Source organism: Palaemon carinicauda, chromosome 3 (genome assembly GCF_036898095.1).
Source record: "Palaemon carinicauda isolate YSFRI2023 chromosome 3, ASM3689809v2, whole genome shotgun sequence".
In the NCBI taxonomy this organism is placed as follows: domain Eukaryota; kingdom Metazoa; phylum Arthropoda; class Malacostraca; order Decapoda; family Palaemonidae; genus Palaemon; species Palaemon carinicauda.
This window is the reverse complement of record NC_090727.1, coordinates 79665479-79684577: the sequence shown is the minus strand read 5'-3', so window position 1 is coordinate 79684577 and position 19099 is coordinate 79665479. Positions and strand designations below refer to the sequence as shown.

The window sequence follows — 19099 nt, the reverse complement described above, 5'->3', positions numbered from 1 at the left end:
TATTATATATTCACCGGCTAAGTTTAATATTTAAAACTCAGTGTTGTCAGGTGTAAGAGGGCATTGGAGAATGTGGAGAGAGTAGGCCAGACTATTCGGTGCATGTGTAGGCAAAAGAAAAATGCCCCGTAACCAGAGAGAGGGATCCAACGTAATGTTATCTGACTAGTCAAAGGACTCAATAACTCTTTAGCTGGTTCCCTGGCTAACCAACTATCTAGGACCTTATAGTGATGAAATTGTACTGCAAGAGTTGATGAGAGGTACTTTCAGCTGTGAAATATGAATTGGACAGTGACTGGTTTTTTTTTTTTTTTATCTCTGGAGGTATTCCACTTAAATATTGCTAATAAATGGCAGAGGCAAGGGACTGTGATAATGCCCTGGAGACTGAACACATAAACATATGATTAATGCCCATGACTCTCCACCCAAATTAGGATCAGGGAAAACCAGACAATGTCTCCTGATGACTTAACAGGTAGACCTAAGGGCTTCCCCAAATTCCCCCTCCTTAACTCACAAGGATGCTGAGGATGCAAACATTACAAGAAGCTATCGAGCTAGAGCGGGTCTCTAACACCTGTTCAGCAAATCGCCACAGCCGAAGTCAAAGTGAAGGTAATGCTGTGCAGTACGTGGGAAAGAGTACATCAGTACATCAGTGCACCACCATAGCCATCAAAGTGAAAGTAGTGCCACGTAGTACGTGGGGAAGAGTACACTAGTAAACCACTACAACCGAAGTAAAAGTGAAGGTAGTGCTGCTTCTCAGGTGAGTGGGCCCTACCTGCCAAACTTTGCTAAACTCATACTCGTATTTAAAGTCAAAGGTTTGCATCAAGTATAAGAACCAATTCGGTAATACTACAGTTTTAATCATGGCCAGATTTTAGGGATTTGGGTGGGGGATAAACAAAATTAATAAAATGAAGGTAGCTGTCAAACATATTTACATCCACTTAACCTAAGCTAGGGGGACAGGTCCTACTTACCAACTTTGGAGGGCTTCGCCCCACTGTGACCTACTCACCCCTTCCCTAACCTCCCTTAAGAAGCAGCTAAACTTTTGGTGGGGGAAAAAGAACGTAAAATAAGGAAAGGTATCTAACCTAACCACATCCACCAAACGTAACCTAAGGGGTCGCACCCTCATTAATTAATATTAATCCCCTCTTCTCTAACCTCAACTACGATACCATGAAATTCCTAACCCCATAAAAAATAAACAAATTTTTGTTGTAGCCAGCTCACTTACCTTATATGGAAACTGCCGATGTAGAAGGTTGGGGAACAACTGCATGAAGAACAAGAAGATTCTTTGACTCACAGAGAAAAGATCCTTTGTAATTGCTCATAACATAATCATTCTTGCATTTTGTCTTAGGTTTTAAGACTGCAATACCCCAGATATCCATCTTCCTAAAAAAAAAAAAAAAGGGCTGAGTCAAACTTTGGACACTAAACACTTATAGGAAGCAGTAAATCTTAATAAAGAAAACTATGCACATGCTATAAAGTTCTGTTATAATCTTTATAAATACTTTCAATACACTAAAAACAATAAAACCTGCAAATATGACATGTCTGCACCAGGAAAACCATCATCTAAGCCAGCTTCCTAAATAGATGGCTCAATTCCAAAATATCAGTTGATGGAATAGTCTTGAAACAAATTAACCAATCAGGTTTCAGCATTTATACTATACCCAAAATTAAGCATGCAGAGAGAAAAAAGATGATCAGACATTTTTACACACAATGCATTGTATAACAACAAAATTCCTATGGGAGAAACCTTTGTGACCTTTGGACTTGATGTGAACACCATACCATTATATTGTCTAAGTCAATTCTTTACTTTTATGAGATGGATAATGGGCTACGGAGCATGCATTGTTTGCATTCGCTTTTGGCAGCTGTTTTATTTATTATATGATGTAACCTTTGTCTAGCTTTTTCAACCAATTAAGAGCTTCCAAATATGTTATTTTCATTAGTAAAATAAATTTTTGAATATACTTACCCGATGATCATGTAGCTGTCAACTCTGTTGCCCGACAGAAATCTACGGTCGGGATACGCCAGCGATCGCTATACAGGTGGGGGTGTACACAACAGCGCCATCTGTGAGTAGGTACTCAAGTACTTCTTGTCAACAAGAACTCAATTTTCTCCTCGGTCCACTGGTTCTCTATGGGGAGGAAGGGCGGGTCCTTAAATTCATGATCATCGGGTAAGTATATTCAAAAATTTATTTTACTAATGAAAATAACATTTTTCAATATTAATCTTACCCGATGATCATGTAGCTGATTCACACCCAGGGTGGTGGGTGGAGACCAGCATACATGTTAACAAAGAAGCTAAGTATCCCGTATCTTATTTTAGCCGTTATTCAAAATAACAAACATAAAATAAATAAGTACCTGGTAAGGAAGTCGACTTGAACCATTACTCTGCCTTTTTAAGTACGTCTTCCTTACTGAGCCTAGCGATCGTCTTAGGATGCTGAGCGACTCCTAGGTGCTGAAGTATGAAGGGCTGCAACCCATACTAAAGGACCTCATCACAACCTCTAATCTAGGCGCTTCTCAAGAAAGAATTTGACCACCCGCCAAATCAACCAGGATGCGGAAGGCTTCTTAGCCTTCCGGACAACCCAGAAATATTTCAAGAGAAAGATTAAAAAGGTTCTGGAATTAGGGAATTGTAGTGGTGGAGCCCCCACCACTACTGCACTCGTTGCTACGAATGGTCCCAGAGTGTAGCAGTTCTCGTAAAGAGACTGGACATTCTTAAGATAAAAGACGCGAACACTGATTAGCTTTTCCAAAAGGTTGCGTCGAAAATATTTTGCAGAGATCTATTTTATTAAAAGGTCACGGAAGTTGTGACAGCTCTAACTTCGTGTGTCCTTACCTTCAGCCAAGCTTGGTCTTCCTCATTCAGAAGGGAATGAGCTTCTCGTATTAACAGTCTGAAAATAATAGGATAAAGAATTCTCTGACATAGGCAAAGATGAATTCTTAACTGAACACCATAAAGCTTCAGACGGGCCTCGTAAAGGTTTTTAAAATAGAACTTAAGAGCTCTTACAGGACATAATACTCTTTCTAGTTCATTTCCAACCATACGATAAGTTTGGAATAACGAACGATATTGGTCAAGGCCGAGAAGGCAGCTCGTGTTTGGCTAGAAAACCAAGATGTAGAACATGTAGCCGTTTCGGATGAAAATCCGATGTTCTTGCTGAAGGCATGAATCTCACTGACTCTTTTAGCTGTGGTTAAGCATATCAGGAAAAGAGTCTTAAAGGTGAGATCTTTCAGGGAGGCTGATTGAAGTGGTTCGAACCTGTCTAACATAAGGAATCTTAGAACCACGTCTAAATTCCAACCAGGTGTAACCAAACGACGCTCCTTCGTGGTCTCAAAAGACTTAAGGAGGTCCTGTAGATCTTTATTGTTGGAAAGATCTAAGCCTCTGTGACGGAAGACTGATGCCAACATGCTTCTGTAACCCTTGAAAGTGGGAGCTGAAAGAGATCGCTCTTTCCTCAGATATAAGAGGAAGTCAGCTATTTGAGTTACAGAGGTACTGGTCGAGGATACGGATACTGACTTGCACCAGTTTAGGAAGATTTCCCACTTCGATTGGTAGACTCTAAGGGTGGATGTTCTCCTTGCTCTAACAATCGCTCTGGTTGCCTCCTTCGAAAAACCTCTAGTTCTCGAGAGTCTTTCGATACTCTGAAGGCAGTGAGACGAAGAGCGTGGAGGCCTTGGAGTACCTTCTTACGCGTGGCAGACGTAGCAGGTCCACCCTTAGGGGAAGAGTTCTGGGAACGTCTACTAGCCATCGAAGTACCTCGGTAAGTTATCTCTCGCGGGCCAGAGGGAAGCAACTAGTGTCAACTTTGTCCCATCGTGAGAGGCGAACTTCTGCAGTACCTTGTTGACAATCTAGAACGGAGGGAATGCATATAGATCTAGATGAGACTAATCTAGTAGAAAGGCATCTAAAAGAACCACTGCTGGGTCCGGGATAGGTGAGCAAAGTATTGAGAGCCTCTTGGACATCGAGGTTGCGAAGAGATCTATGGTTGGCTGGCCCCAGGTGACCCAAAGTCTCTTGCATACATCTCTGTGGAGGGTCCAATATGTTGGAATTATTGTCCCTTCCTACTGAGACAAACTGCTAAGACATTCAAGTTGCCTTGGAAGAAATTTGTTACTAGTGAAAAGTCTAGACCTGTTGAACAGGAGAGGAGGTCACTAGCGAACTCGCACCATGTCAGAGAGTAGGTCCCTCCTTGCTAGGAGATGAACATCAAAGCAGGGAGTTGTCCGTGTTGACCTCCATTACTTTGTCTTGAAGGAGAGACCTGAAGCTTTTCCAGGTCAGACGTACTGCCAGAAGCTTCTTGCAGTTAAAATGCATTGTCCTTTGACTCGAGTTCCATAATCCCGAGCATTCCCTACAGCCTAAGGTCGCACCCCAGCCTACGTCCGATGCGTCTGAGAAGAGAACGTGGTTGGGAGTCTGAACAGTCAGGGGAAGACCCTATAAAAGGTTGATAAAGTCCTTTCCTCAGGTTAGACCAGACTTATCTTCCGGAAACCGGGATCGAGACCGCTTCTAGCGTCTTGTCCTTTTCCAGTGAAGAGCTAGATGAAACCGAAGAGGACGGAGGTGTAGTCTTCCAAGTGACACCAATTGAACCACGGATGACAGTGTCCTAACCAGACTCATCCACAGCCTGACAGGGCCGTATTCCTTCTTCAGCATCTTCTGGATGGATAGCAGGGCTGGGGATTGATCTTCTTGTTCAGCCATGTCCTCATCAGAGGGTTCCTCATCCGAAACTGATGAGGAAACGACAACGGAGTGGGCAACGTCTGACTCGCTGAATCCGGTCGCACTGGTGGATGCGTGACGGAGCCGGACACAAGATCATGGTACTGCTGCACAGTCTGTGAACTGTCAACCATGGGGATGCGAGGAAGTACAGCGACAACCCGAAACTGTCTAGACTGTCTGGGTAGTACAGACAACCCCTTATCGGGTTGCTGAGGTTGCCGCACTGCGTCACAACAAGTCACCTCTGCTGGTTGTTGAACGTCTTCCCAGTGACACACTGAACGTCCACAACCACCTCCGAGAGTAGCTTAACGTCAACGTGCGACTGGCAACCCACACTGGGTCGCACCGGTGGAGGAACCATCTCAACTGGCGGACGTGAGTAGGATACCTCAGCGTCAACAGGGCGTACAACCAACCGGTAGGAAGGTCGTTGGCAAGAAGGTTCTTCTCCGTAAAAAATCCTCTATCAAGGACTAAGCTTGGACTGCATGTCTTGCAACAAAGCCCAAGGACTATGGGAGCAGGTGTGGCAACAGACGGGGTTAGCGACTGAAGCGGAACCATTTACCCTCCCTGGAAGCATGTTATGCTTAAATTAAAGTCCATAGGAGGCTAAGCAGCTTAAGGCTCCTCTCCAAATGACAGAGTCCTCAAGGGAATATCAGAAGGAGGGAGAACAGCACTTTCTCATCTACAGGAACCATATCCGAGAAAAGCTAGGTTCTCTCAGTGAGGGTTTCACTGGTGCAAAAGCAGCAGACCAGAAGGCAACGTTATGAAACTGCTTGACAGTCTGTGAACTGTCAAAAACTGAACTGTCAACCACAACAGGAGCGTGAGGACATACAGCACTGGTGTATAAGTAGCAGACCAGAAGGCAACGTCATGTAACTGTTTGACAGTCTGTGAGTTGGCAACAACCAAAGTTGTGTGGGGAAGCCTCAACTCCTGACTGACTAGTTTGCTGCGGGCGAGTGGCGGTAACCACAGTGTGTTGTGGAGGCTGACACACCGTGTCAAAACACGGCAGGTTGTGGTAGCTCACGCACGGCAACGGAGTGCTCTGTGTGTGGGAGTCATCATACATCTGGCAGGGTTGACTGTGCATGGGTGGAGGAGCTCTCACAACAAGAGTGTGAGAGCAGGAAGCCATGCCGGGCGCACAACCGTGGGAGGTGTAGGCCCACGGGTGCATCGTCAACCTTCTCCGCAGTCGGAGTGTGGGAGCTGGCAACAACAAAAGCTGAGTGTTGGTGCGTGGGAGGGACTGCCGTGGGTTGCGGAGCATGCCGCATGGGATGCGGAGCATGCCGCATGGGATGCGGAGCATGCCGCATGGGTTGCGGAGCATGCCGCATTGTGTCAAAACACGGCAGCTCTACAGCACCTTCCCACTGCTGATGCGGTAGCTCACGCATGTCAATGGAGGGTGCAGCATGAACATGCGTCTGGCAGGGTGGACTGCGCATCGGAGGTGGAGCTCTCACAGGTGGAGTGTGGGAGCAGGCAGCCGCAGTATCTGCTGAGCGCACAACCGTGGAAGGTTGTAGATTAACAGGTGCATTGTCAACCTTCCAGCACGATACTCCTGCATGAAGGAGCAAGCTGAGACTGTATAGTCTGCAGCATGGACCACTAGGGTCTATGAAAGACAACAACAAACGGAGCTACTGTCCGTTGTGACTGAGGGTCTAAAACAGCTGGTGCGGCAACAGACGGAGTTACTGCCTGTTGCGGTACCACCTTGCCTCTCTTGGGAGGTGTGCAGTCGTCGGATGACTGGAGCGAGTCCGAACTGACCCAGTGGCTACACCTAGGCCGTTGGACTTGCGCGGAAGGGACCGACTTGCACTTAAAAGCTGCAAGATTTGGTCCATGGTTTCTGCGAGAAACCTCTTCCGCAGACGAGGATTAAATGGGCTCTCTCGTCTTTGTGTGGGTGGGGTGATCACGTCGGCAACGTGTGTAGATACACCCGAAACCACGGAGGGAAACGTCTGTTCGTCGATCAAGACCTGTGGAACCCATAAGTCCTTCGACATTACTTCTCCCCTGGGCTTGGGAGCTTGTAAGAGGTATCGGACAAGGTGAACAACTGGCAGGAACAAACGAACCCTCGAACGCAACACTGTAACACTTTGCGCATATCACTTTATCACTTTTGATTTTCTGTTTGCACTTATTTCACTGAACTCGAAACTTTAAGTGATTTGTACCTGAAACACGCAATCCTATCCTTCATTAAAAGGTAGTAATTGCGAAAACAGTTTTACAATGTAACAGAAAAACATAATGAAAGATAAAGAATTCAGTGGCTGGAAAAGAGACTAAACACTAGATCAAATGAACTACGTTTAAAATCTCTCACCGCAAAAAGCCTGGGAACAAGAATAAAACTCTAGAAACGTTTTACCTTCTTCCCCTATAGCGACTAGGGAGAAGAGTAAAAAAAAACGAGAACAACGTTACCCGCTTGAACGAAACGTTTATCCTCCTCTCTCTCCCTCCGTCTCTATCTCTCTCTCTCTCTCTCTTGACTTAGAACCTGAGAGATGAGCCCAATTATATATCGTTAAAACATATTATTTGTTAAAGGAAAAAAAAAAAACTGAAAGGTTTCCCAAATAAAAAGTTCCTTTATTAGAATAAAAACCATTTAAGCTAAGAAAGAATGAACGAAACGCTAGAATCGGTTTACTCTTACTGCAACGTGAAACCGTGAAATACTCTCTCTCTATCGTAACGATAGAGCGCATGTTGAACGTTCTGAACGTCAACAACTGCGGAGACTAAACTAAACGTTAGTTCATCTTTGAAAACAGTACGAGACTATCAAAGAAATTCTTTCAAAAACATTAAAATTAAAATAGCATAAATTCTTAACAGGAAATACGATATGACGGGCTCAATTTTAATTAACTTCGGTTCCAAGTAAGGACCGCCTACTATTAGGAAAGGTCGCATATAAACAAACATAAAAATTAATTTTTATAAGTTTATAATAAATGGAAAGTTAATCGAAGAGGCCTATAAATGGCGGAGAGATATAAAATAAATCTATAACTTTGTTAAGCAAAATTACCAAAAACCTAAACACACTTCCGTCTAAGGGAAGGGTCGGTCATTAAAAGTGAAAGAGAGTCTATACTCTCTTCGACACCAACACTTCCGTCTAAGGGAAGGGTCGGCCATTTAAAAGTGAAAGAGAGTCCATACTCTCTTCGTCACCATAATTAAATCTATCCAAAACGAGTTCAAGTTTTGAAATGAAGATAAAACCTCTGCATAGCGAAAGCTCAAAACTGGAATAGTGTACTTCACCAAAAAGTTGTGAAAACAAATCCAGTTAGGGACGACGTATTAGTAGGTCTTGCCGGTGGCACGACAGAGGAAAAATTGAGTTCTTGTTGACAAGAAGTACTTGAGTACCTACTCACAGATGGCGCTGTTGTGTACACCCCCACCTGTATAGCGATCGCTGGCGTATCCCGACCGTAGATTTCTGTCGGGCAACAGAGTTGACAGCTACATGATCATCGGGTAAGATTAATATTGAAAAATTTATACTCAAGTTCCCAGAAGCTAATTTACAGCATTGTAGCTCCATTTTTCCTCACCTCCACTTCAGTTCCACCATGACTACTGTCACAAGATGACATCTCCAAGAGGTAAGTTTAATCTATTTTAATCTTTATTGCAATTTCATTATTCAATGTAATTTCAGTATTCTATTAATAAGAAAGCCCCTCCATTCAGTATAGCATATAGTACTGCTGGTCATCTGCAAGTAAAAAATATCCCTGAAATAGCAGCCAACATGGCTGGTGTGCGCAGCACGTTCATCTACCGTTTGCCAGAACAGAGAAACATGGAGATAAGGTTTAATTGCAAGCGAAGCGAGCCACAGCTTGGCAAAGACCATTTGATGTACACAATATGAATTATAATTGTGATACTTAAATTTAAAATCACTTGCATGAACCATATATTTTTCCAACTAGTTACTGTATCGTACATTTATTATGCATTTCTGACTTACTGCTGTTGCAAATCACTCTTATCTTGTATTTCCCCACCCAAAACTCAGTTCCCTACTAGAATCCACCATAATTATTATCATTATTTTTAGCTAAGCTACAACCCTAATTGGAAAAGCCAGACTCTATAAGACAAAGGGCTCCAACAGGGAAAAATAGCCCAGTGAGAAAAGGAAACAAGGAAATAAATAACCTACAAGATAAGTATTAAACAATTATAATAAAATATTTTAAGAATAGTAACAACATTAAATCAGATCTTCCATATACTGTATAAAATACAAAAACTTCAAAAAACAAGAGGAAGAGAAATGAGATAGAATAGTGAAATATCTGGTTCATTTAGGCTTATTGGGCTAAAAATCAAAGTACAGTATCATTTATATACCAAAAAGCCTGTATGGATAACAATATTCATTGCCAAATATAGGTATCTAAATCTCTGTAGTCAGTAATTTTTAATAAATTCAAGAAAGTTTTTCGCATTATGAGAAGATATAACAATGTAGAAAAATACATCATTAGCTGAAACTGTAATAAAACCAAAAACTAATTAAATTAAACTTTTTGCAAGCAAAGCATGATTCCATAGCAAAATATTTTAAATAGAGGAGGTTTTGGTAAATATTTACTGTTGTACAATATTCCTAATGAAGAAATTAATTAGAGTTCATGCTGTATTTATAGGTACTTTAAACTTTTTTGATGAACATAATTAGGAAAATATTGTTTTAGTTAAATTATAGACATTTTAAAATCTAAAATATTGTATTTTTCAAACTATAGACACTTTATAATGGGAAATATTGTATTTTTCAAATTATAGAAATTTCAAAACTGAAAATATTGTATTTTTCAAATTATGATATTTTGATTATAAAATAAATTTTTGAATATACTTACCCAGTGAATATATAATAGCTGACGTCTCGGACGGCTCGACAGAAACACAAAAACTCGCGAGCGATCGCCATGAAGGTTGCGGGTGTGCCCACCAGCGCCAACTATCGGCCAGATACCGCATATACTTGTAAACAGCTCCAGTTCTTCTCATTCCGCTGGGTCTCTATTGGGGAGGAAGGGAGGGCCTTTAATTTATATATTCACCGGGTAAGTATATTCAAAAATTTATTTTATAATCAAAATATAATTTTTAAATATTAAACTTAGCCGGTGAATATATAATAGCTGATTCACACCCATGGTGGTGGGTAGAGACCAGTATTAATACAATAAAGGCGTATATGCTTAGAGTTTTTGACAATAATATCATAACAAAACCCAATTAAATATAGGTACCTGGTAAGGAAGCTGACTCTGACGATTACTCTGCCTTATTAGTCCGCTTTCCTCACGAAGCCCAGCCATCCTCTCAGGATGCTGAAAGATTCCCAGGAGCTGTTATATCCAGGGCGACCACCCATACAACAGGACCTCATCAAAACCCTTAATCTGGGCGCTCTCAAGAAACGACATTTGACCACCCGCCAAATCAAAAAGGATGCGAAAGGCTTCTCAGCCTTCCGTACAACCCAAGACAAGATTAAAAACATTTCAAGAGAAGATTAAAAGGATATTGGGATTAAGGGAATGTAGTGGTAGAACCCTCACCCACTACTGCAATCGCTGCAATGAATGGACCCAGTGTGTAGCAGTCCTCATAAAGAGTCTGGACGTCTTTTAAGTAAAATGAAGCGAACACCGACTTGCTCCTCCAAAAGGTCGCGTCCATAATACTTCGCAGAGATCTGTTTTGCTTAAAGGCCACGGAAGTTGCTATCGCTCTTACTTCGTGCGTCTTGACCTTAAATAAACAACGATCTTTTTCACTTAAGTGAGAATGAGCCTCTCGGATTAAAAATCTAAAAAAATACGATAAAGCATTTTTAGACAAAGGCAATGAGGGCTTCTTAACGGAGCACCATAAGGCCTCAGATCCACCTCGTAAGGATCTGGTACGAGCTAAATAGAACTTAAGAGCTCTAACTGGACACCGTACTCTTTCAACCTCGTTGCCTACGATCTCTGATAGGCAAGGTATATCAAAAGATTTAGGCCAAGGACGACAAGGCAGTTCATTTTTGGCCAAGAAACCAAGCTGAAGCGAACATGTGGCTTTATCTGTAGAAAAGCCGATGTTTTTACTAAAGGCATGGATCTCACTGACCCTTTCAGCCGAGGCCAAGCACACCAAAAAAAGCGTCTTGAGGGTGAGATCCTTCAGGGAGGCTGAATGTAATGGCTCAAACCTGTCGGACATTAGGAACCTTAGGACCACGTCTAAGTTCCACCCAGGAGTTGCCATACGACGCTCCTTAGAGGTCTCGAAGGACTTAAGGAGATCTTGGAGATCTTTATTATTGGACAGATCTAAGCCCCTATGTCTGAACACAGAAGCCAACATGCTCCTGTAGCCCTTAATAGTGGGAGCAGAGAGGGAGCGAACATTTCTCAGATGCAGGAGAAAGTCTGCAATTTGGGCTACAGAGGTACTGGAAGAGGAAATGGATGATGACTTGCACCAGTCTCTAAAGACTTCCCACTTTGACTGGTAGACCTTGATGGTAGATGCTCTCCTAGCTCTCGCAATCGCTCTGGTTGCCTCCTTCGAAAATCCTCGAGCTCTTGCGAGTCTTTCGATAGTCTGAAGGCAGAATGACGAAGCGCGGGGAGGCTTTCATGAAGACTCCTTACGAGGGGCTGTCGTAAGAGATCCATCCTTAAAGGCAAACTCCTTGGAACGTCTACCAGCCATTGAAGTACCTCTGTGAACCACTCTCTCGCGGGCCAGAGGGGAGCAACCAACGTCAACCTTGTCCCTTCGTGAGAGGCGAACTTCTGCAGTACCTTGTTGATGATCTTGAACGGCGGGAATGCGTACGCGTCCAGGTGAGACCAGTCCAGCAGGAAAGCATCAATGTGGGCCGCCTCTGGATCTGGGACTGGAGAGCAATAGGTCGGGAGCCTTTTGGTCAACGAGGTGGCAAAGAGGTCTATGGTGGGTTGGCCCCAAGTCATCCAAAGACTCTTGCACACATCCTTGTGGAGGGTCCATTCTGTGGGGATCACCTGACCTCTCCGACTGAGACAGTCCGCCAAGACGTTCAAGTCCCCCTGGATGAATCTTGTCAACAGCGAGATGCCTCGATCTCTTGACCAGATGAGGAGGTCCCTTGCGATGACGAATAGTGTGTGGGAGTGAGTGCCTCCTTGCTTGGAGATGTACGCCAAGGCTGTGGAGTTGTCCGAATTGACTTCTACCACTTTGTTTCGTAGAAGACTCTCGAAACTCGTCAAGGCCAAGTGAACAGCCAACAGCTCCTTGCAGTTGATGTGCAGGCTCCTCTGATCCGACGTCCAAAGACCCGAACATTCCAGACCGTCCAGAGTCGCTCCCCAACCCAAATCCGACGCGTCTGAGAACAACACGTGGTTTGGATTCTTGACCGCCAGGGACAGACCCTCTCGCAGACTTATGCTGCTGTCCCACCAGCTCAGGCACGTTTTTACTGGCTCGGAGATCGGGATTGACACAGCTTCCAAAGTCTTGCCCTTGTTCCAATGGGAGTCTAGATGGAACTGGAGAGGGCGAAGGTGAAGTCTCCCCAGTGAGATAAATTGTTCCAGGGATGACAGAGTCCCTAGGAGGCTCATCCAACTTCTCACTGAGCAACGGTCTTTTTACAGCATGAGGCGGACTTTGAGCAGGGCTTGCTCTATCCTGGTGGCAGACGGAAAAGCCCGAAAAACTAGACTGCGAATCTCCATCCCCAAATAGAGAATCGTCTGGGAGGGATTCAGTTGAGACTTTTCTAAGTTCACCAACAGTCCCAACTCCTTTGCAAGAGCTAACATCCATTGAAGGTCCTGCAGACAGCGATGACGGGACGACGCTCTGAGAAGCCACTCGTCCAGGTACAGGGAGGCTCGAATTCCCGATAAATGAAGGAATTTTGCCACATTCCTCATGAGCCTCGTAAACACGAGAGGAGCAGGGCTGAGGCCGAAGCACAGTGCTCGGAACTGGTACACCACATTCCTGTAAACAAACCTCAGATACGGTTGAGAATCCGGGTGTATAGGAATGTGGAAATACGCATCCTGCAGGTCGAGAGAGACCATCCAGTCTCCCTCTCTGATCGCTGCTAGGACGAACTTCGTGGTCTCCATTGTAAAATGATATTTTAATTATAAAATAAATTTTTGAATATACTTACCCGGTGAATATATAATAGCTGACGCCTCCGGCGGCTCGACAGAAAAACACAAAAACTCGCGAGCGATCGCTATGAAGGTTGCGGGTGTGCCCACCAGCGCCAACTATCGGCCAGATACCGCATATACATGTAAACAGCTCCAATTCTTCTCATCCCGCTGGGTCTCTATCGGGGAGGAAGGGGGGGCCTTTAACTTATATATTCACCGGGTAAGTATACTGTATTCAAAAATTTATTTTATAATTAAAATATCATTTTTAAATATTTAACTTAGCCGGTGAATATATAATAGCTGATTCACACCCATGGTGGTGGGTAGAGACCAGAGTTAATTAAGTTTACAACGTATATGCTTAGAGTTTTTGACAGTTATATCATAACAAAACCCAAATATATATAGGTACCTGGTAAGGAAGTTGACTTAGATGATTACTCTGCCTTGTTAGTCTGTCTTCCTCACGAAGCCCAGCGATCCTCTTAGGATGCTGAAAGACTCCCAGGAGCTGAAGTATCAAGGGCTGCAACCCATACAACAGGACCTCATCAAACCCCTAATCTGGGCGCTCTCAAGAAATGACATTTGACCACCCGCCAAATCAAAAAGGATGCGAAAGGCTTCTTAGCCTTCCGTACAACCCAATTAAAAAACATTTCAAGAGCAGATTAAAAGGATATTGGAATTAAGGGAATGTAGTGGTAGAACCCTTACCCACTACTGCACTCGCTGTAACGAATGGACCCAGTGTGTAGCAGTCCTCGTAAAGAGTCTGGACATCTTTTAAGTAAAATGACGCGAATACCGACTTGCTTCTCCAAACGGTCGCGTCCATAATACTTTGCAGAGATCTATTTTGCTTAAAGGCCACGGAAGTTGCTATAGCTCTTACTTCGTGCGTCTTAACCTTAAGCAAGCATCGGTCTTTTTCATTCAAGTGAGAATGAGCCTCTCGTATTAAAAATCTGATAAAATATGACAAAGCATTCTTTGACATAGGCAATGATGGTTTCTTAACTGAGCACCATAATGCCTCAGATCCACCTCGTAAGGACTTAGTACGAGATAAGTAGAACTTAAGAGCTCTAACTGGACACAGCACTCTTTCAAGTTCGTTGCCTACGATCTCTGACAGGCAAGGTATATCAAAGGACTTAGGCCAAGGACGACAAGGCAGTTCATTTTTGGCCAGGAAACCAAGTTGAAGTGAACATGTGGCTTTTTCTGTAGAAAAGCCGATGTTCTTACTGAAGGCATGAATTTCACTGACCCTTTTAGCCGAAGCCAAGCACACTAGGAAAAGCGTCTTGAGGGTGAGATCCTTCAGGGAGGCTGAATGTAATGGCTCAAACCTGTCTGACATGAGGAACCTTAGGACCACGTCTAAGTTCCATCCAGGAGTTGCCAAACGACGTTCCTTAGAGGTCTCGAAAGACTTAAGGAGATCTTGGAGATCTTTATTGTTGGAAAGATCTAAGCCTCTATGACGAAAGACAGAAGCCAACATGCTCCTGTAGCCCTTAATCAAGGGAGCTGAGAGGGAGCGAACATTTCTCAGATGTAAAAGAAAATCTGCGATTTGGGCTACAGAGGTACTGGAAGAGGACACAGATGCTGACTTGCACCAGTCTCGAAAGACTTCCCACTTCGACTGGTATACTCTGATGGTAGAAGCTCTCCTAGCTCTCGCAATCGCACTGGCTGCCCCCTTCGAAAAGCCTCGAGCTCTTGAGAGTCTCTCGATAGTCTGAAGGCAGTCAGACGAAGCGCGGGGAGGCTTTGATGAACATTCTTTACGTGGGGCTGACGTAAGAGATCTACCCTTAGAGGAAGACTTCTTGGAATGTCTACCAGCCATTGAAGTACCTCGGTGAACCACTCTCTCGCGGGCCAGAGGGGAGCAACCAACATCAACCTTGTCCCTTCGTGAGAGGCGAACTTCTGCAGTACCTTGTTGACTATCTTGAATGGTGGGAATGCATATAAGTCCAGATGAGACCAATCCAGTAGAAACGCGTCTATGTGGATTGCTTCTGGATCTGGGACTGGTGAGCAATAGATTGGTAACCTTTTGGTCAACGAGGTGGCAAAGAGGTCTATGGTGGGTTGACCCCAAGTCGCCCAAAGACTCTTGCACACGTCCTTGTGGAGGGTCCATTCCGTGGGTATCACCTGACCCCTCCGACTGAGACAGTCTGCCAAGACGTTCAAGTCCCCCTGGATGAATCTCGTCAACAGGGAGATGCCTCGATTTCTTGACCATATGAGAAGGTCCCTTGCGATCTCGTACAGCGTGAGGGAGTGTGTGCCTCCTTGCTTGGAGATGTACGCCAAAGCTGTGGTGTTGTCTGAGTTGACCTCTACCACTTTGTTTCGAAGAAAGCTTTCGAATTTCATCAAGGCCAAGTGGACTGCTAATAGCTCCTTGCCGTTGATGTGCATGCTCTTCTGACTTGAGGTCCACAGACCCGAGCATTCCCGACCGTCCAGGGTCGCACCCCAACCCAAATCCGACGCGTCTGAGAACAACACGTGGTTTGGGTTCTTGACTGCTAAGGATAGTCCCTCTCTCAGACCGATATTGCTGTCCCACCCTTTCAGGCATGCCTTTACTGGTTCGGAGACTGGGATTGATACCGTCTCTAACGTCTTGTCCTTGTTCCAGTGAGAGGCTAGAGGGAACTGGAGAGGCCGAAGGTGTAGTCTCCCTAGCGAGACAAACTGCTCCAGGGATGAGAGAGTCCCTACGAGACTCATCCAACTCCTGACTGAACAAACGTTCTCTTTTCAGCATTATTTGGACTTCGAGCAGGGCTTGTTCTATTCGGGTGGCAGACGGAAAAGCCCGAAAAACTGGACTGCGAATCTCCATCCCCAAATATAGAATAGTCTGGGATGGGATCAGTTGGGACTTTTCTAGGTTGACCAAAAGTCCCAACTCCTTGGCCAGACCCAAGGTCCAATGTAGATCCTGCAGACAGCGATGACTGGACGATGCTCTGAGAAGCCAGTCGTCCAAGTACAGGAAGGCTCGGATTCCCGATAGATGGAGGAATTTTGCCACATTCCTCATGAGCCTCGTAAACACGAGAGGAGCAGGACTGAGGCCAAAGCACAGGGCTCGAAACTGGTACCCCACATTCCTGTAAACAAACCTCAGAAACGGTTGGGAATCCGGGTGTATAGGAATGTGGAAGTATGCATCCTGAAGGTCGAGAGAGACCATCCAGTTGCCTTCCATTAATGCTGTCAAGACAGCTTGGTAGACTTTCGTGAAGTTTGTCTTGACAATGAACACATTGAGCGCACTTGCCTCTTACGTACTCCTGCAGAGAACGTGGCTGCCAGATCATTGGAGCCATCCCTGATAGTCTTGTTCCTGCAGAGAACGTGGCTGTCAGATTATTGGAGCCATCCCTGATAGCCTTGTTTATGCATGACATAATTGTACAGCAAAACTTCAAACGCTCGAAAAAAACTCCTAACAGGAGATGGTCTAGCTCTGAAGCCGACCATAAAATCTTGGAGCGTCTCATGGCCAGGCGCCAGGGAGAGTCTATGAGGTTTGAGAAGTCCATCTGGGCAGAGGCAGGAACTCCCAAGCCGAGAACTTCTCCCGTGTCATACCAGACTCTCGCTCTATAAGCCAGTTTAAAAGTAGGGAAAGCAAAGGCTGTCTCCCCCAAACTCCTCCTGGTGATCAACCAGTCGCCTAGCAAACGTAAAGCTCTCTTAGAAGAGCGAGAGAGCACTAGCTTAGAAAACAACGGCTTCGAAGTAGCTAGGCCTAGTGTAAACTCTGACGTTTAGGCGAACGAGGAGCAGCAGTTACAAAAAGATCCGGACAAAGATCCTTAAAAATCAGCATGATTTATTTAAAGTCCATAGAGGGCTGAGCAGCTTTAGGCTCCTCTCCGTCTGACAGAGTCCCCAAGGGAATATCAGTAGGAGGGGGATCAGCAACTTCCTCATCTGAAGGAACCTCGTCCGACAATTGCCGAGTCTCAAGCAAGGGAGAGACCTGCCGTGGTGGCAATGCTTGACAAGCAGAGTCCACACGCAAAGGAGCATCAGTAGCAGTCAAGGACGCTATGTCATGTAACTGCTTAAAGGACTGACCAGCAACAACAACAGGTGCGGGAGGACGCTCGACGTCAACTCGAGACTGCCTTGACTGCCTAGACTGAGCAGTCAAAACAACTCTTGACTGCGGTGCTTGACGCTCAACGTCAAAACAAGTCAACTTCGCTGGTTGGCGAACGTCCTGAACGTCAAAAAGAGCATGCGGCAGCGGCTGAACGTCCACAAGCGGCTGAAAGTCAACACTGGACTGCATCGAGTGAGGCTCTACAAAACGTGACTGACGTGACTTTGTAACGTCAACGTCAACAGGACGAGCAAAGGCTCGTTTGGGCGGCTGACGGCCAGGATCTCGATCAGCTAAGCGGCGAGGATCATCTTGAACCTGCTCAGCAGAATAGTCCTCCATAAGAGAGGCAAGCTTATTCTGCATGACTTGCAGTACAACCCATTTAGGATCAACGGGAATGGGTGCGGTAAGAGACGAGGGTAACGTCTGTGACTGCAAAACCTTGCCTACACTAAGACTCTCGGAGCCTGTGTTACGCTTCTGTTTAGGCGTCGAGCAGTCTTCCGATGACTGCACATGGTCAGAGCTGTCCCAATGGCTACAACCAGGACGCTGGACCTGTCCTGAAGGGACTGACTTTCGCTTTAAGGGTCTCGAAACCTTGCTCCACGGTTTCTTACGCGATAAGCCTTCGGATGACGAGGAGAAAACCGTCTCGCTCGTCTAATGGTAGGGGCGGTCTTGACGAGACACGCCTGAAACCATAGAGGGAACGTCTGTTCGTTGGTTAAAGTCTCTCGAACCCATAAGTCCTACGACATTACTTCTCCCTGGGGCATGGGAGCTTGCAAGAGGTCTCGGACTAGGCGAACGACAGGCACGAACAGACGAACCCTCTGTCGCAACACTGATAACACTTTGCGCAATTATCACTTTATCACTACAATTTTCTGTTTTTGCACTTACTTCACTGAAATCGAATTTTTCAATAATTTGAATAAAAACTGATTTCTACCTGAAGCACGCAATTCTCCCCTACATCAAAAGGTTATAATTGCGAAATAAGTCGTATAATGTAAGCACATTAATACAAGCAAAAAACAGTAAACATATATATCGAATAAAACGGAAATATATAAAGATAAAAGGATCAGTGACTGGGGAGGAGACTAAACACTAGTTCATTCAAAACTACGTTTTCAATCTCTCACCGTACAGTGCCTTGGGACGAGAAAAAAAACTAAAAACGTTTTATCCTTTCTCCCCGTACAGAGACTTGGGACGAGAGTAAAAAACTGAATCGAGAACAACGTTACTCGCTTGGGACGAGAATAAAGATCGGAACGTTCTCTCTTCCTCTCTCTCTCTCCGTCCCTCTCTCTCTCTCTCTCTCTTGATTTCACACCGAAGAGAAAAGCCCACTCACCTTTCGTTAATAAACAGGTTATTTGACCAAAGGAAAAAACTGAAAGGACTAAGAAATTGAAAATTAACAAGTTCCTTTAAAATGACAAATTCGAAGATAATTTGTATTTTTCCTAACCATACAAACCTTAGCTATTTACAAAGGGTTATTACTTTTAGCGTAGCTGAAATGGCGAGCCATTAGAATTTAACGAGGGTGTATTACCCCCGCGCTAGTTAGCGGGGGGTAGGGGAGTGGTAGCTAGCTACCCCTCCTCCCCCTCACACACAGGTGAATACTCACTTTCACTTAGAGGTAGGACTTGTCTTGGGGGACAGGGCTGGCGGGCAAATATGTGTAAATAGCTAAGGTTTGTATGGTTAGGAAAAATACAAATTATCTTCGAATTTGTCATTTGTTCCGTAACCGAAATACAAACCACGCTATTTACAAAGGGTGACTTATCCCTTAGGAAGGGTGGAAAGTCCC

The 19099-nt window shown here is 44.7% G+C and overlaps 1 long non-coding RNA gene across 1 annotated transcript in view; it reads right to left on the bottom strand.

The window, feature by feature from the left end:
• Positions 1 to 19099, bottom strand: part of LOC137637772 (uncharacterized) — a 102850-nt gene that overhangs the window by 62038 nt on the left and 21713 nt on the right. Inside the window, exon 2 of the long non-coding RNA XR_011043795.1 lies at positions 1259 to 1422. This is a non-coding gene — a long non-coding RNA (uncharacterized lncRNA). The remainder of the gene's footprint in view (positions 1 to 1258; positions 1423 to 19099) is intronic.